Source organism: Rhinolophus sinicus, linkage group LG04 (genome assembly GCF_036562045.2).
Source record: "Rhinolophus sinicus isolate RSC01 linkage group LG04, ASM3656204v1, whole genome shotgun sequence".
Lineage (NCBI taxonomy): Eukaryota > Metazoa > Chordata > Mammalia > Chiroptera > Rhinolophidae > Rhinolophus > Rhinolophus sinicus.
The window spans coordinates 129,742,443-129,759,305 of record NC_133754.1 but is presented as its reverse complement, the minus strand read 5'-3'; the positions used below and the strand labels follow the sequence as shown (position 1 = coordinate 129,759,305).

General features: G+C 39.6%; 1 protein-coding gene and 1 long non-coding RNA gene across 7 annotated transcripts in view; one reads left to right on the top strand and one right to left on the bottom strand.

Annotated features, from left to right (window-relative positions):
- LOC141571331 (uncharacterized) overlaps positions 1-6,024 on the top strand; it is a 29,266-nt gene extending 23,242 nt beyond the window's left edge. Inside the window, exon 5 of the long non-coding RNA XR_012496094.1 lies at positions 4,594-6,024. This is a non-coding gene — a long non-coding RNA (uncharacterized LOC141571331). The remainder of the gene's footprint in view (positions 1-4,593) is intronic.
- The window catches only part of NFIB (nuclear factor I B), a 416,044-nt gene that overhangs the window by 342,545 nt on the left and 56,636 nt on the right, over positions 1-16,863 (bottom strand). The window lies entirely within an intron of this gene.

Below are 16,863 nucleotides of genomic sequence, written 5' to 3'. Positions count from 1 at the left end.
TAGCAGGGGGTAAAAACAGACACCATCCCGTCTGTGTATCGTATAACAAACACTTGGCAGATTTCTCATTCCGTGCTTAACTTTGACATGAAACTAGTCAGTCATGTTTGAAGATCAAATGAGATTTTTGCCAACCCACTATTAGATAGGGAGGATTTATCTACAACCACACTGTGATGTTCCCTTAATACCTTTCAAAAACACAAGTGCTTACATCCTAATAGGTTTTTAGCTTAAGATCTAATCATCCACTCTTGAATTAAGATGCTTGAATGAAGCCAACTCATTTGGAACTAAGCACTTTAATGTCAACAGAGACATATGGTTGGAGACGGAATTACAAAAGCTCTCTTTGGAGGCATCCATTAGGAAAGCAAGACTAAGACCTCAGCATCATTATTCGTTTACTCATTTATTTCTCAGTAAATAATTGAGAGTAATATCCTCTTATGAAAGTGGGAATGGTCTAATAATTACATGTTAGGGATAGGGTACATTCCCATCCGAAATGATTAAACCATTGCCTTGCTCTATAATTACTACCAACTTCTTTCGGGAATGGCATCACATTTTTAGACAAAAGAAAATATAACATAAATTACACATATTGTGCAAATATATAAGTAGTGTAAATATCAAGACTCATATGCTGTTATTTGTAGAAAGGTACATGCCAGTCTCATTACAAGTTGTCAGTTAGGGTCCCTCAAAATCAATAAAAATGTCAACACGATAATGCAATAAGTTTTCTCTGACTTGTTATATGGGGAAAAAACCTATTAATAAGGAATCATGGAACATTGAGACTTTGAGAAGATCATTTTATTGAATTTAGATGCAGAAAATCTGCCAAGTAGAAATATGCTAATTCTGCTCATCTTGGTCAAATGAGTTTATTCAAGAGTTTTGAATGAACTCAAGTTATTTGAAGCTTTCTCCCAGGAGAAAACCCTCTCTCTTGTCTAATTATCTTCTGTTAAACCTGAAATATTTCTTGGTGGTGGTAGGAAGGGAGCCTTTTAAAACATCCAGACTACGTTGGCTTGCCCATTTTATGTTTTCTTAATATCCTCTTCTTTGTCTTCGGAGCCTTTGTCACCATTGTGTTATTATTTAACTAGTTTTGCTCTTATTTCCTGCTCGTTTGTGAGCTCTGTGAGATCAGTACTATATCTGTCTTTCTCACCACTGTGTTGCTTGGTTGTACTATTTTGTAGATATTTTGTACTATGTGTTGATTGCACTATTTGTTAAAAATATTCAATGCCTTCCACAAAAGGGCCCCCCTCCCTACCAGAACAATATATTTCCAGTCCCATTGATCACAAGCTTAGTCATGTGTCTTGCTTTGGCCAATAAAATATGAGTGGAATTGATATGTACCACTTCTAAGTAGACTCTTTAAAAGTTTCCACATGGTTTCATCACTGCTCTTTCCCTTTGCCACGAGACTAGCATATCCCAGATAGGGCAGGTGCTTTAACCTGAGTCCTGAAATGAAGATTTGGAATGGAGCCAAAGCTGAGTGGGATGGACATGTAACATGAACAAAAAAATAAACCTTTATGAATATAAATCACCGTGATTAGGGGTTATTTGTTAGTGTTGCTTAACTTAGCTTAATTTAATTGATACAAACGTCCAGTGATATCAGAGTGCCTGGCACAGAGTAGGCATGCAATACATATTTGTTGACAGACTGAATGAATGGCTAGAGATGTATGATCTAGACACATAAGAAGTTAAGGCATATACAGGTCCCAAGACATAAAAAAATTGAGTATGTACAACCACAGAGATTTGGGTTTAATGCAAATGTAATTAAATGTTTTATTGTCTGCTTTTGAAACCTAAGCTACTCAGGTTAAATATACATGTGTTTAAAAAACAAAAAAAGTCATGAATTATTTAGGGCCAACTGGTGACACAGAGCAGTGATTTCATGGAAGGGAAGAAGCAGTGGAGTGTCACACTCGTCAAGCAAGATTTCACTTGAAGATGTCAACTGGAAAGACAAGTGGACTTATCAAGGCTTTTAGTGGAGGGGTAAGAGGACAACATGGCAGATTTCTGATGGGAAAAATGAATGGAAACAAGAAAAGGTGTGGATTACAGAAACTCAGGGATGTGATTTAATGAAGATGAGACTTGAAGCAGATTTGTCAGGTGGCAGAGTACAGAAGGAGGGGAGCAGAGAACCAAGAGATCGGGAGCAGTTAAGAAGCTAGTTCAGAAAACGTAACATCATAAAAATGGCAATCCACTCTCAATCAATCAATTCAAAGTCATCTTAATAAAAATACAAACAAGATTATTACCAGTTTTTTGTTTGTTTGTTTGTATGTTTGTTTTAGTAACTATACTAGAGAATTCTAAACTCCCCTGGAGAAACATAAGACTGAAAATTTCTGAAAAAAGAATAAGGATAAAATTTAAACATAAAATTTAAATAATTAAAACAGGAATCTGTATGAGCAGGCAGATCACTGGAAGAGTTTTGAAAATAAAAAAATATTTATACTTCATTTGCAAAATGAGAGGTGGCATTAAAAATCAGAGGGGAAAATGGTGTACTTAGTTGAGTTGGCATTTGCAAAAACATTAAGTTGTACTTGACCTCACAATCTTGCACTAGAATAAATTCCAAAGGATCAAAGAATTGAATGCACTAGATTGGACCTTATAATCATTTCTGTAGGTCATAATTGTCAAATACTGGTAATTTCATATGGTTCACCTAATAAAAACTGAAGTCACAGAAGTACTCAAAGAAACCATAATTATTATCTTATTTTTTATTTTTTGTAGTGTTGAGATGAAAAAGACTTGTTAAACTGTTAAACAGAAGTCGCAGGCCTATAAAATTGTAGATGGCTAAATTCAATTACTTAATAATACGCTTTTCCTGCATCGCAAAGATTACCATAAACAGAGTCAAATGACAAATGACAAACTTGGAAAGATATTTTTAACTCATACCACAGATATAGGATTAATTTCTCTTTAGATAAATAACTTCTATAAATTAATATTGAAAAAATCAATAACCCACTAGGAAAATGAGAATAGGATATGAACAGATAGTGCAAAGGACGAGGAAATCAGCTGGCTCTTATTCATTCATAAGAAAGGAGGCATAATCTCACTCATTAGATGCAAATGCAAATTTAAAAAATTAAAGTAAGATAACATTTTTTTTCACCTCAGATTCTAGAGATCTAGGAGTTTGATAACATACTGTATAGGCAAACTCAAGCATTTTTAGTGGGACTCTAAATTGGTAGAACTTTTTTGGAGGGAAATTTGATCTCATCGGTCACAATTACTGAAGTATTATACATACTCTGACCCAGCCACCCCATTTTGGAGAATTTATACTACAAATGCACCTGCAATGACAATGGCAATATTATTTAATTGTAGCATTGTTTGCAAAATCAAAATATTGAAAACAATCTGAATATCCATTACTGGAGCTTGACTAAATAAGTTGTAGTACAGGTGAATGAAGGAACACCATGCAGTTGAAACAATGAATGAGAAAACTCTAAATACTGACATAAGACAATGTCCAAATCAAATTGTTACATGAGAAAGGAAGGCCAAGAAAAATGTGTATTGTATGCTACCGTAGATCTTAAAAAGAATAAAGTATATATGAATAAACATAAAGAATATATGAACATAGTTTTTATAAGCATAGAAGTTCTATGAAAGAACCTTCAAGAAACTACCAACACTGGTTGTTGCAGGAAGGGGAACTGGACAGCCAGGGAATGGGATGAAGTTATACTTTTCATGTACATCCTTTGCACCTTTTGAATTTTGAACGAACCATTTTCACATATCACCTATTGACAAAATTAAATAAAATGTGCCAGTTCAATTAAAACGAATCAATGTCAACATCCTTTGAGAGTTATTTACTGAAGATAAAATTATATCTGACTTGGAAAAAGCAAAATAAAACAAAAAGCAAAACCCAAACCCAACATAATAAATGAGCATTCTATGTCTGGACCTATATGCTATTATAATAATTAAATGGTAAAGTAAATGAGTATGCAGATTATTCATTTCCCACATGGCAGTTTGAGTAAACTTTCTAAAACATAAATTTGATAATGTCACTCCCTTGCTTAAAATCTTTCCATGGCTCCCCATTCACCTGAGGATAATAAAATCCAAAGTCCTTAGTATAACATGCAGGCCTTCCATCAGCCTGGCCTGTATTTTAGTATTCCAGCTTCATTTCTCACTCCTCTCCTTACTTTGTTCCACTTATCCACTTATTTGCTATTGTCTTTAAGAAGAAAGCTCCACACTAGACCTTTATATATGTGTATATATATATCATATATATATTATATATATCTGCTCATCTTTCACTTTTTTTTTGCCTTAGAAGATTTCCACCTCTCTTTTCTCCTCCTCCACTCATCCCCCAACTTATCCTTCATTAATATCAAGTCTCCCTGATCCCCAACACTGGATGAACCCAATCTTCTCCATGGTCCCATATCACCCTCCCCCATCATTCTCTGTGGTTGCCCTTACCCCACTCTTTGGTAATCGATACTCTGTCTCTTTCAGCAGATTGAGAGTTCCTGGAGGGAGCCCCGTGCTTGGCCCAACAATCAGCAGGATTGACTCACAGTAAATGTTTATTGAATGAGAATACGAATGAACCAATCTGTTGAAGAAATCCAACTATGAGATAGCGATGGGTATGGAGTAACACAGGCGATAGGGAGAAATAATCCAAAAGAAAAGCAAACAAGGCTTGACGACAGATATGTTATAGCCAACTAATCAACTTTTAAAAATTCAACCAGAGTTGATATTCTCTGCCAGTCCTGATTTTACAGATACGCAGCAAGCAAAAATCCTTCTGGCTCAATAGTCTTTCTTCCACTATAGAAGTACTTGCCAAAATGTGTTTCTTCCCCTCCACATTTCATCCATTGGTTTTCCCTGGTCTGTATATGGTACTAACACATCACACAGGATGCCAAATGACATGCTCTCCCGGTGAGTCGTCGAAGCTTTGGCTTTGGAAGTTACTCTTTCAGGTCTTAAGTGGGTGCTCTTAAGGGTCACTGGACCCAAGTGGTACAAAGGTATATTAAAAAACTGGGTTCAAATATCATGCATGTATACCCTTGCTGATATGTACTCCCAGGGCACCGCAGGCATTTCCCCCAAAGAACACAAAAGTAGAGGAGATTGACTGGGAACCTCTGAGAAACCTAGGCAGTGTGCCCTGGCCATTAAAATATATATATATGTGTGTGTAGACACACACACACACACACACACATGCAAATTTTGCATTCTAGCTCATAATTTATCTCTGGTTATCTTACCAATCACAATGCAAAACCAGTGAATGACAGAGATAAGTTGTTGTTTTTTCCTTCTCTTGGGCAATGCAGTCTGTGGAAAGAGCCAGAACTTCAAATTCTGGCAGGCTTGCATCCAAACCTAGATAGTGTGCATGCTCAAAATGGAACAGATAAGGAAAGGCTTCGTGGTGGTGATGGAAACTGGGCTTTGAAGCAAAAACAGAATTTGAAGTGTTGGGAAGAAAAGGGAGGGCATATCTGATGAGGGAAAGGAGCGTACAGACCTGGAGTTGAGAAAGAACATAACTGATGTGGGCCCAGCTTGGAAACGAGCTCAGAAGTGGAGAGCTTTTGAAGAGAGGATCACAAGGATGAAAGCTGGACAGAATGCTTGGCAGAGACCCCGAAGGCCAGCTTGGAAAACTATCCTGATGACCAGAGCCATGAAAACTTCAGGGGGAGAGTTAGCATGCTTTGGCATCTGACAGACTTTGATTCTCGTCGTGATCGTTTACTTGCTGGCTCTGTGATCTTATGAAGTTACCTATTTTCTGAGGTCTCCAGTTCCTCATCTGTAAAATGTAGTAATATTACCTCATATGATTGTTATGAGGATTGGGTGAGTTAATGAATGTGACACAGTACCTGTCATGTGGAATTTACTCAATAAACTATTGTTGTTATTATTATTATTATTATTAACATGGAAGTGACATGATGACAGGCTACTAGATAAATGAGAAAGGTCAATTGGACTTTAAATCATCCATTGAAAGGTATTGCTTGGTTGGGAAACCGAACAATCTGACATATATAAGACACGTTTTGAAAATTCTTCATTGTAGATACATTTGAGTGGACTGTGCAAGGTCTACACTATTTAGGGTTATTTTAGTCAGAACTGGAATCTTAAAATTATCTTCCACCCTCTAACCTCATTCGTTTAAAAATGTAAGTGGACGTATTATCTATGATCTGTGCATTCTGGCTGCTTCTAATGTTCTCTTTCCAAAAGGAGGACTAGGAAACATGATGGAAGCTCTTGGAGATTCTATTGAGAAAGAAAACAAGCAAAAAGAAAGCACACGAATTCACACTCAAGTGCTACTCTAAATGAGAACATATTTCAAAAAATAAACACTCTGACTAATCAGAAGGAAATCTGCTCTCAACTCAAAGCCCTCTGCGTAGATATTAATAACACGGAGAGAAGAAAATGGCTCATTAATGATTCATGAGCATTGCTGTTATCATCAACCAAAGCATAAAGTGACTTGTTACACACACACACACACACACACACACACACACACACACACACACACCCCTCTGTCATCCAAACTTCCTGCAGCTTTGGGCTTTTCTTCTCAGCTGTCATAGTGTGAGTCACCACTCGAGGGAGCCCAAGTTTCTTTGGTCCTGGGCTCACTCCAGGCACCAGCGCACTGAAATAGGGGGCACGTTATTCTGTTACTCTACAGCAGGGTGGACATCTTGGGTGAGAAAGCACTGTGTTGTGGGAGGCTGTCCTGTGCACTATAGGATGTTTTAGCAGCATCCTGGCCTCGACCCTCTAGATGCCAGGAGCAAGAACAACCTCTCTCCCAGTTACGACAGTCAAAATGTCTTCAGACAGTGCCAAATGTCCCTGGGTGGAGGGCACAGTTGTTCCCCCACCCTCAGTTCAACCACTGCTCTAGTGGAGCTCACAGAACTCTTGGGTCCCCGTCACTTAGGTCTCTGAGAGAAAAGTGTGGCAGAACAAAGAGCAAGTCAAGATGCCAACTCTATTTATCTCACTCTCCTGCAAGCAGCCCAGTGAGACGCAGAAAGCAGGAAGGAGTAATCTGGTCCCCTGCTGGCCTCAAGGGTGTTATCAGAGACCTGGCATCTTGGCCAGCCTTTATTAAGAGAGGAAACACCGTCAAAGCCTGTCTGGGGTGGCGTGAGCGGAGGCACTGCTGTTCTCTCAGGCTGTGGGTAGCAGCTCAAATGATTTGTTAATTATTCATTACTAGTTGTCATAAAATCTGGAAGGGCTGCCAAGCGGTAGCAGGCGGGCAATACCAAAGCAGGGGGCATGTCTTTTCTTATTTTCCAGTGAATGTCAGAGCTAGAGGGACTGGGCCGCTTTGCAGACACATACAGCACTCTGAGCCCCTGCCCTGGAGTATGCACATGGACAGTCTAGGAACACGGCACCATCCCAGGGCCTGTGATACCTTCTCCATTCAGCTTCCCTGCTCCATGTGCTGAGGAGCTCATAAGGCCAGAGGAATAAGAGCTGCAGTGGGGTCTTCACCATAAAAACAAAATCTGAGGCGCAGTGGGCACTGAGACCCTCCCACTTCAGGCCTTCCCTCCTCTTCCCCACAGGGGTGGACACAGTCTTACCAGCGAGGGGCCCTCTCTTTCCATCCCTCCCTCCCTCCTCTGCCCCCCAAGGCGCCTTTTGTGATGTCTCCTCCCTCTTTATTCTCCTTTATGGCTGCCTTTGATGTTCATTTTAACCAGATAAAAATATGTGGGTGATGGCAGGGGAGCTGAGGCTGAGGTGACAGCAGACACAGTGTGATTTGCCCCAGATCTTAAAAACACCCGAGGGAGGATGGCCTTGCTTTCAGTCGCACCGAATGAAAACCAGCGAGGCTGAACTCCACCTTGTCTGAACACAAGCCAAGGCTCTGCAGTGCAGTGAATTTTAGTGAAATTGGAAAGTTGAATTCCAGAGCCAAAAAGATTCCCCAACCCTGGAGCTAGCACTGAGGCCTTGAATCTCTGATGTGTAGGAAGGGGCCGTGAGATCCCAGCATGCCAGGCCACAGGGGCAGGAGAAACAGCAAAGCCCATCCTTACACTAATGACAGAATTCTTTTGGGTTTGCCCTCAAGGACTTGGGGGGAAGCAGTGCCTTTTTCTTGACAAGTACTGCTTAGAGTCTAAACAGAGTTTATCACTTGGCAAGTTTGCCCCAGCACTGGGTCAGCAAGGACATCACAGGCCCTGCTGATTGGAGGAAAATGCTATTTCTGTACCAACGGGAGCCAGCCTCACTGTTCTTTGTGACCTGCATCCCACCTGGGCCACTAGAAAATGGTCCTTGCTCCTGACACAGCCAGCACACAGCAGTTGCCCAATTCACAGGTGGATCCAAACACATTGCCAAGGTGTTAAGAAGACTATAAAATTTGGGGATGCGTGCCTAAGAGAAATACCATGTAGAGAAGCCAGAGAGAGGATGGGAGAAGACGGAAACAGCCTCGGGCTGCCAAATGAGCCTGTGGTTACTGGTTCCCATTAACAACACTTAGTGAGTGTCTAGGGCTCATGTCTCTGTTCTGACGCTGTCGAGTTTTATAAACTATTCATTCATTCAATACTAATTATTCATTCTAGTGTTTCATTTGATATAGTCATTCAATAATATTTATTCAGTAAATATTTATTGATTCAATATTCGTTCATAAATACTTACTGAGCACCTACCATGAGCCCAGGCACTGTTTTCAGTTCTTGGGACACATCAGTGAAGAAAACAAAGATCTGTGCCCTTGCAGGGTGCCATGTCTTTTACACTTACAATAAATGTGTATGGGAGGCATTCCTGTCCCCATTTTGCAGAATAAGAAACTGAGGCTTAGCAAGATCAAATAACAATGTAAATATTAAATGGTAGAAACGATCATCAAACCCAGGTCTGTGAGACTCCAAGTCTGTGTTCTTTTCAACATGACAGTCATCCTGTTGGACATATCACTTTACTTGAGGAAGAGTAATTAGCTTTGTAGGAGGAATTAGTTTCCCCAGAATTTATGTATGGAAATTATTCTCAGAGGGGAACGCACCAACTTACACTCAAAGTACCAAATGCAGAAAACCAACCAATTCAGCTGACCCACTCAAACTGAGTGTCCAAGGATGAATGTTCACTCCAAAGCATGATGTTATCAGACCTTAGTTGCATAACACAGTATTTGAATGAATGAGGAGCTTTCAAGAAGGATTTGTTAAATTTACAATAAAGGTAACCAATGCAGATAAAATGCTTGTACTTGTACTTCCTATGAGGGGGGGAAATAGCTAATTAAAAGAAACCTCTTTGCCAGTAAGATGAGAAGATATGGGTCTAAGGCACTCAAGGGCAGTGACGGTGGCTATTTTCAACATCTAGCATAATATAGATACATACTTCCCTATGAACAAAGGTTCTTTGTTAACTGGGGCCCAGGTGGAGCAGAGGGGTGGGAGTGGGTATGCCATTTGCTTTAGGGAGCTTAACATTTGTTGCACTGTTCCTGAGTGTGAAGATCACGGTCCATAGTGACTCTCACTTTGTTCCTTTTCTTTGCATTTCTCTCAGGAAAGATTTGGAACATGAGATATAACCAATTTTAGCTGTCATGGACTGGTCAGAAGATGGAGTCAAGACAGAGAGAGTATATATGAAGAAGGATCTAAGATTTGTGAGAGATTTTTGCACGCTAGGTGTTTTACATACATATTTCATTAAATTTCAGGATAATTTCCAAAGGTAGATATGATCACACTCATTTACAGACCAGGGAGTTAAGACTCTAACAAGTAAATTGCCCAAGCTCGCAAACTGGGAAGATACAGAACCAAATCCACCTTCTTTATTATTTTCCCAAAGAAATCACAGGTCCTCTTCATTTTAAGGATTTTATTGTGAATCACCATGATGAAATAGGCAGGGGGTAACACCTAAAACAAGTGTAAGGAGTTACAAAGCCTAGCTTCATATAAAATCTCTCTCTGAAACCGGAAGTGAAGGAGGAGCTACCATTTGGAATGAAAATAATTTCAGAGACCCTGGTGGCTCCTCACTGTCACGGCTACAATCTCTGCCACCCCCACCATACCCTCCTTCCTCCCTCACCATAAGCCTGACACCCCATTCTTACATGGTCCACCCTCACATACCCAGGGAACACTTGTAAGTGGGACCAGACATGGAAACAGACACAACAATGCCCACTTCTCATGTTCTGCACGCTCCAGGCCGAACCTGTGGTGCCTCTGTCTCCTTTCCTTGGGCTGCCTCTTTCCCCTTCAAGACTGCTTTTTGATGTCCATTTTTTTTCTTTTTCGAAGTTGGTTAGGTATGCCAACATTGGAATGTGGAGCGGTAAAATGAACCTGGCAGGGCCCTGAATTCCTTTAGGTGGGTTGACTCAGAGCCCTCCTATCAGTGGGTCCCGCCTAGACCCTTCCCCCTCAGTGGGCACCACACACGTTTGGCAAAACACAGTGTCAGCCACACAGAGTACCAGGGACTGTGGAGCCATCTGGACTCCATCACCTTCCAGTTGTGCAACCTGAGGTGAATTTCTGGAACTCAATTTTATCATCTGTCAACCTGAGAGAGTCAGTGTGAGGATGACACGGAACAAGGATCACCAGTGTGGTCTTCCACAAACTTCCTGGATTCTGAAAGTCACACTGGTTGCTGTACAGATTTCCAGGGCTCTTCCCCGGAAGCGCGGATTTGGTGAAATTAGATTGGAACCTGGGGAAGGCTGGCTGGTTTTCTTTCTGACTTTCCTTCCTTCCTTTCCTTCTCTTCTCTTCCTTCTCTCTCGCTTCCTGAGCAGATCATAAACTGTATTATAATACGTAGCATAACGCAGGCTTGGGACACACTATTTTTAGTAACTGACAATTATTAGTTTATTGATCTTGTTATTCTCTCTCCTCCTGACCTTTTGACCAGCTGCCCAAATACGAGGTACTTAAAATTCTGTAGCCCTTTCAGTTTGCTACATTTCCAAACTCTTGCAAGGGCGGTTTCCTCAAGATTACAGCTTTGGCTCTCTTGAGATTCCTCTCACTGATGGGATTTAGGCCCTGAGATCGCCTCTGCCCACATTCATGCTCTAAAATGACTCCTCGCTTCCAAGTTTGAATGTGACTTACTCTTGTGCATTTCACTGGTTTCTTCCCTTAACATGCCTGCTCCCAAATCATTCAGTAGGTGCCCGCAACTAACTGGTTAGAAGCTGGGCATGTGGGCTCTTTCGTGTTTAACTCATTAGGTTTCCACTTACCGTCCTCTTTCTACCCCAGTCTTATATTCCCTTTCAGACATTAGATCACAAGAACCTAATTTTTAGCCAATACTCCATAAGAAGGCCTCCCCCATACCTTTGCCACTAGCTGCCCATCTTGGATCTACCTGGGGAAGGTTTCCAACTCTAAATCAAGTAAAGGATTGAGAGATGAAGACTATTGGACTGAAATATATAAACGATGACTCTTTTCCTATGTGAGTTTTTATCCTATGCTTGAACATTTCAAGTCAAGTCTTTCTCAAACATTCTATTTTTTCATGTGGTTAAATAGAAAAAAAAGAAGGAAAAAAAAAAAGAGAAGAACTACATCAGAGATCTCCACACGGGACACACACAGACTGGCAGGTACTACGGACTACAGCAGTGAAGTCAGCTTTACTTGTATGACCGTCAGCAGGTTCAAAACCTTTATTTCAGTTTGTTTATCTAAAACTATGGATAACATTAATATTGACCTCATGGGTTGTTGAGGGTTGACATGAGTTCATATAGGTAAGATGTTATATAGGTTAGAACAGCGCCTGGAGCAGAGTTAGCCGTGACTGTTGCTGCCTTTGCAGGAGGCCATACTGCCGAGTTTGTGTGCAACTCTCTGTATCTGCTCCATGCTCTTCTCTCTTTACTCACTGGCTTTCCCTGCTTGCTCATAACTTTGAATTTTGTACAGTTTGTTTGCCACAGTCATGCTCTTTCAACTTATTCCTATTTTGACTTTATGATTCCACTTCCAAAAGGTAACCTTTCTCTCTTCCTTGGTTCACCCTCCTGAAAGCGGAATCTGAGTGTCTTATTTGCCTTTTTACAACTTCTATGGATGAACTCCATAGGGCCGGGTGGTTGTCTCCAGACTAATTAACAATAGTGGGATTGGAGGAGTCGCACGGTACAAAATCTGGCTGCTTAGGAGGCAGGGGTTAGGGGTCGTGCATTTCCTTTAGAGAGGGAATGAGCAGGCAGACAGTGATTAGTATCGTGGGGTATATATACATTCAAGACCATGTGTGCACAGCAACTGTATTCAGTTTCTTTCATGAACTCTTTTCTGCAAAAGCTAGGCGTTAAGGCCTATAAGAACACTGGACAAGGAGCCAGGGGAATGGGACACGGACTCTACCCATAATTTGTTGTAAGACCTTCAGTAACTCATTTCATCCCCCCATGGCCTTCAGTGTCCTCATCTGTGAAGAGAATGGAATGGAGTGCATGAACTCGAAATTTCTTTCCACTTCCAAGATGAAAAAGGAATGGAAATGGAGAGGCATAGTATCTAAAATCTGACCATGAACCAGAAACGATTAGATAATTGAGCTTGATTCATAGTTTAAAGCATTAATTATCTGAAAAATTCCATATGTATTGATATTCTTGGATACCATTATCAATACAGTGAGCATATGTTGAATTAGCATAAGGTTGCTATTTAAAATTACTGTGGAAATGAAACATAAACGTCTATAATCCTAGGAAGCAGCAAACTCAAAATCACTGATCTAGTTTTTCACTTAAACAGGTTTGATGACTAAAGCTCCAACTTCCTTCCTCACAGCACTGACATTGCACATTTAGGATGAGAAGTCTGCATGAAAGCTGAACTGCTTCTAAGTAAATCTGCCTCCTCCTTGAGGTCAGGTGTCAGCTAGTCTTAAATCACTGTTGTCTTGTGCTGGGCTTATTTATACAAATTCCATAGTAAAACGTAAATGACATATGGAATGTACCTGAGAAGTGTTGTCCAAGCTTGGGCCAAATATTGGTTTTATAGGAATATAAATGTATAGTCAGACATGGGGAAAATGAAAACTAAGTCTTGTATTTTTATAACCAAGTTAGTAGAACACTGTAAAGCTACTAAAATGATAGCCAGTATTTAGGAAGAATACTAAATTTGCTCATCTTTGGACATTGGATGCCTTGGCCAGACTTTATCTATAATCATATATATATAATTTTATTTATTTATTTATTTATTTATTTGCTAGTTGGAAGTAGAATTTAAAGTATTTCTGATTCCACGTTTTGCTGCTTAAAAAGTAGCAAATACCTACTGTCTTCCTTGTTTCGCCTGTCAGAGTCCCTTGTAACTCATGCAGGAAATTTAGTCCGCTACGTTCCCAAATCAATTAGTGACCTGCAGTCTCTGAGAGGCTTAACAGACACGTGGTTATGTCCAGTCTGAGCTGTCTCCCGGCTATGGAAATAGTTTAATCGCCTAAGGCCCCTGAAGTGACTGGTCCACCCATATTAGTCAGAAATAGTTGTCAGGGTCTTACTGCCCCTGATTACTTGGCAAACCTCATTCTCTGTCTTTATCTCAGACCCTTAGGTTCCATTTTTTTCTTTCAGTATGTTGCCCTGCTCTTTAGACTACCTTTGAAACTCCTGTGATAGGCATTTTCACACGTAAAAATAGTAGTGATAGAGGATCATGAAGAACAATTTGCCTTCATCAATGAATTACTTATGGATCACTGGGTTGACTTTAATTTTGAGGAGGATTTGTGGTCCCTAACAATAGATAGAACACTATCCAACGCAGCAGAAAATCAATGGTCATCTGGCACATGGCCAAGATTTTAAGTCTAGAATTAAAAGTATTCTTTTGGATTCTGTCATTTAATAATTTTCAAAGAAAGCTTTGAAGAGGTTCCCAGTTCAGTAGAGAAGTCAATCCAAGCTTACTAAAAATGGGCTGTTTGTAGATCTTGGTGCTGTTCATCAACTAACTCATAAGCTGAAAGAAGTGAGTTTTTCACCAGTTCTGTGCTCTGTTTGTATAGCTTCCTCTTCCAGCACCAAAGTCCTGCAATACTGGCTCCGTACCCGGCTCCCATTTCCCTCATGCCCTACTGCCTGCGCTCCAATCTCTGCATCAGTCATCGAGTTCCACATGTGTATTGTATGGCATGTGCCATACTTGCTCTCAAATAGTATTCCACAAAAAGAATTCACATGCTTTTCATTTTATCTAGGCCCCTGATGATTTTTTTTTATGTCACCAGTTTTCTGAAAAATTCATAGGTTTGTTTTCCATTTATGAAAAAGAAAGATTTCCGACATGCAACACAAAGCTTTTCTTTAGTAACTCTTCTTGTTCTTCACTGTCACCTCGTAAGTTCTTGTCCTGGAGCTGGCTCCACTCCATGTATGGGTCACTGAGCAAAGTTGCCAGGAGGCTGCTGGACATGCAGTGAGGAGGGAATGAGGCCACACAACTCTGACATCAGCTGCAAACTATAGGAACATAACATATACACTGAGCACATGTGCTCTGCTTTCAAGTATTTGTTTCCCTAACATTTACATAGCCCTTAATATGTGCTCAACAACTAATTTAACCTTCATAAAAGCTCATGAAGGAGGTACTATTATTATCATCCTAATTTTGCAATTGAGGAAACAAAGCACAGAGTGGGTAAGTTACTTGTCCAAGATCACTCAACAGGAAGTGGTAGAGCTGGGACTTGAACTCATGCAGTCTGGCTTCAAAGCTTTGACTCTCAGGTTTCTCAGAAGACACATATACAGAACAGAGATAACAGCTTTTTGACCAAGAGAATGTGGAGCCAGTATTCTTTGCATCAAAAAGTGAGGGGAAAATTTTCCATCCTGAATATATCAGTCCAGGAACTGAAAACCTGTAGCAGTCGTGTGCCAAAGGCAGTATGAGAAAACAGAAAACAGACCAACAAGCCTTGACTGCCCACTGCTTCTTTTCCTTCATTGCTCTCCACCTCAGAGCTCTGATGCTGCCTACTGGAGGAACCAGTTCTCCACTCCACATAAGCTTCCACTGCTCCCTACCCTTTCACTCAATCACGTCCCATCTCTCTGACCTATCCCAACCTTTCACAATGGCATATGTTTCACTGTCTACTCACCCCCAAAAAAACAAATTGCCAAAGGAGTATGAATCTGAGACTTCCAAAGACCTCTTCTTATTCTACTTTAGCAAAGGGTCGAATTTCTCAGAAAATTTTGTAATTTTTACAGCACTCTCAGCTCCACCGTCTCCATGCCTAGATAATATAATTAGCATGCCCCTTTTTCTTCAACTAGTATACCATTGGAGAAAGGAATTCAAATCAATACATTTGTCCCATATCAATCAAACTGATTCACTGAATTCCGAAGTATCTGGACCCCTAAATCAGCAATGATATCAGGACTATTCACACTGAAAAATGACTTAGTAAATCCAACTCAGAAAACGCATTTCTTGACTTGTCAGTACAAATTGGAGTCAGAAACACACGTCAATAGGAAATTTGAAAAAAAAAGTAAAATAAATTCTATACCTAAACCAAATATAAAGAGTCAAAAAAGAAACATAATATTTTTTTTCTGATTGATTTGCAAGTGATAACGATAAGGTCAATTTCCTCGAGTTTTTCTCAGTGTTCTTCTTCTTCTTCTTTTTTTTTTTTTCACTCAGGAAGATCACTTGGGGGAAAAATCCCTCAAATGTAGTTGGTAAAGAAAAATAATAAAAAAATTTAACCAAAGAAGTGAATGACCTATATATTGAAAACTATAAGACATTAATGAAATAAATTAAAGAAAAGACAGATAAATAGAAAAATATTCTATGCTCATGGATTGGGAAAATTATTTTGTTTAAAGTGTCCGTACTAACCAAAATAATATAGAGAGTCAATGTAATCTCTATCAATATTCCAGTGGCATTTTTCACAGAACTAGAACAAACAATTCTAAAATTTATATGAAACCACAAAAGACTGCAAATAACCAAAGCAATCTTGAGCAAGAACAAAGATGAAGGCATCCCTCTTCCCAATTTCAAATTATATTACATAGCTATAGTAATTAAAACAGTATGATATTGGCACAAAAACAGTCACATAGATCAATAAACCCACACATATATGGTCAATTAATTTACAACAAAGGAGCCAAGAATATACAATGGGGAAACGAGAGTCTCTTCAATAAATGGTTTTGGAAAAACTGGACCTCTATCTTACACTATACACAAAAATGAACTAAAAATGGATTGAAGACTTGAAAAAAAGACCTGAAACAATAAAATTCCTAGAAAAAAACATAGGCAGTAATCTTCTTGACATAGGTCTTGGTGATGATTCTTTTAATCTGACATCAAAAGCAAAGGCAACAAAAGAAAATATAAACAAGTGGAACTACGTCAAGCTAAAAAGCTTCTGTACAGCAAAGGAAACTATCAACAAAACAAAAAGGTAAATTATTGAATGAGAGAAAATATTTGCAAATCATGTATCTGATAAGGGGTTAATATTGAATATATAAAGAACTCATATAACTCAAGAGCAAAAAACAATCTGATTAAAAATGGGCAGATCTGAACAGACATACTTCTGAAGAAGACATACAGATGGCCAACAGGTACATGAAAAGAGAGACATGCAAATCAAAGCCAAAATGAGTTATTAGCT